A 2,828-nucleotide genomic window follows, 5' to 3' on the forward strand; every position below is an offset into this window, starting at 1 on the left:
TGTCTCTCAGGCTGGAGTGCAGTGGCACAATTATGGCTCACTGCAGCCTTGAACTCCCAGTAGTTTGGGACCACAGGTGTGTGTCACCACACCTGGCTAATTTTTTCTGTTTTTTTGAAGAGATAAGGTCTTGCTGTGTTGCCCAAGCTTGTCTCAAACTCCTGGACTCAAGCTATCTTCCTGTCTCAGCCTCCCAAAGTGCCGGATTACAGGCACGAGCCACTGCATGCCGCCTGAAGACTATTATAAAGTCACTTACATGGCAAGTTCCACAAAACCAAGTTGACATGAGGTATTAAGAGAACACTTACAAAAACAGTGAGTGTTGTAGTAATTCCAAGTGTTCAGAATCAGGAGATGGTGTGGATACTCCTTGTGAATTCTTATTGTACAATCAGATGGCTGACTTCTAGATGGTGTTAATGGCACTTTTCTGCAGAGCAGTTGACAGGGGCCAGAGCCTCAAATCAGCAACCTCACTTGATCCGTCTTACTCCTTGAAATCCAATAATATGATTTATAGTGAATTGAGAGCTTAGATGTTAAAGAAGCCAGGGCTAGAACCTGGTATTCTTTCCATGAACACTTTGGCAAGTGGAAGCCAAGAATGGGAAATGGGCTATAGACGTGGAGTTTGGGGAGTGAGGTCATTTTGGGAAGTGAGAATGAAAGGAGGAAACAGGGCTGAAGTTCAGGCCCCAATATGCCTAGACAAGGCTCTTGTTACTGATGGGATTTGAATTAGTGATTTTTCCTTTTTCCTTTTGCCAAAGGCTCTAACATAGTTAAACTAATTTCCTTTCTTTCTTCCTGCTGCCTCGCCTTGCCTTTCTCTTCCTTTTTTTTTTTTTTTTTTTTTTTTTTTTTGAGACAGTCTTGCTCTGTTGCCCAGGTCAGAGTGCAGTGGCACGATCTTGGCTCACTACAACATCATCCTCCTGGGTTCAAGAGATTCTCCTGCCTCAGCCTCCCGAGTAGCTGGAACTGCAGGTATGGGCCACTACGCCTGGCTAATTTTTGTATTTTTAGTAGAAATGGCATTTCACCATGTTGGCCAGTCTGGTCTTGAACTCCTGACCTCAAGTAATCTACCCACCTCGGCCTCCGAAAGTGCTGGGATTCCAGGCATGAGCCACAGTGCCCGACCCTTTCTCTTTCTTTCAACAGGGTCTTTCTATTGCCCAGGCTAGAATGTAATAACTGACTCCAGCCTTCAACTCCTAGGCTCCAGTGATTCTCCCACTTCAGCCTCCTCAGTAGTTTAGATGACAGTTATGCACCACCATGCCTGGCTAATTTTTTTGATTTAGAGACGAAGACTTGCTATGTTGCAGAGGCTGGGCTCCAATTACTGGCTTTAAGCAATCCTTTTGCCTTAGATTACCAAAGTGCTGGGATTACTGGTTGTGAGCCGCCACACTCACTGCTGACATCTGTCTTTATAATTTTGATATTTTTTCCATCATGTATTTTTGTGGGTGTTAATTTTTATTGTTTTCAAAAATGGAGTTAAAATATTATCTTGGTTGCTGAGATTTTTGGCATGGTCTTCAGTTTTGTGCTCACTTGTTCTAGTATTGTCCCTGAGAAAGGGGGAGAAAATGATTCAGGATGGGACCAAACACTTCACTTACTTCACTTCCTTTTCCTTCAGATCAAATGTACGGCAAAAAAATAATTTCTGTTCTTCAAAGGAAGCTGTAAGGAGGCCAAAATGGCCAGGCGCAGTGGCTCACGCCTGTAATCCCAGCACGTTGTGAGACCGAGGTGAACAAATCACGAGGGGAAGAGATTGAGACCATTCTGGCCAACATGGTGAAACCCCATCTCTACTAAAAGTGAAAAAAAAAAATTAGCCAGACGTAGCGGTGTGTGCCTGTAGTCCCAGCTAAATGGGAAGCTGCGGCAGAATTGCTTGAAACCAGAAAACCGAGGTTACATTGAGCCAGGATCGCTCCACTGCACTCCAGCCTGGCAATAGAGTGAGACTCCATCTCAACAACAAAAAAAGGGAGGGGAGGAGAGGGTCAAAACATGAAAAAAGGGACCAGCCTTTACAATTTTCTTTGGTCCACCACCCTCCAGCTGGTCTGCTCACTGACTCACCTCTGGGATCCGAATTGGGGTGGCACCATTACTACTGATCCCCTTAACTATCATGACTAAGCTATGTAAAAAGTATCTGCCTTTGTGTTTTGAAAATGTTGGAAATTACAAAGAACTTTTAATATAAAAGTAATTAAGCTGAGTGCTGTTGCTCAGGCCTGTAATCCTAGCATTTTGGAAGGCCGAGGCAGGCAGATCACCTAAGGTTAGAAATTTGAGACCAGCGTGGCCAATGTGGTGAAACCCTGTCTCTACTAAAAATACAAAAGTTAGCTGGGCGTTGGTGGCAGGCACCTGTATTCCCAGCTACTGAGGAAGTTGAGGCACCAGAATTGCTTGAACCTGGGAGGTGGAGGTTGCAGTGAGCTGGAAGCATGCCACTGCACTCCAGCCTGGGTGACAGAGTGAGACTCTCTCTCAAAAAAAAAAAAAAAAAAAAAAGAAGAAGAAAGAAAAGAAAAAGTATTTTTAAAATACTGGCTCAAAATGTTTAAAGAACACAGATTGGGCCCCCCTCTGGTCTCATTTGCCTCTCAGTGAATAAAAGTTAGCTCTTTGTCAAGGATCTGTTCCGGTATGTCAACAAGCATATGTGCGCTGGTTATTGAGTTTGGTAGACGTTGGTTGGGAGAAACTTTGCCCTTGTCATGATAACGTTGAATTATGTAAAAGATCTGCAGTGGTAAGGGATGGATCAAGGCTATTCCTTCTTAAATGCCTCA

This window comes from Saimiri boliviensis, chromosome 3 (assembly GCF_048565385.1).
Source record: "Saimiri boliviensis isolate mSaiBol1 chromosome 3, mSaiBol1.pri, whole genome shotgun sequence".
Classification (NCBI taxonomy): Eukaryota; Metazoa; Chordata; class Mammalia; order Primates; family Cebidae; genus Saimiri; species Saimiri boliviensis.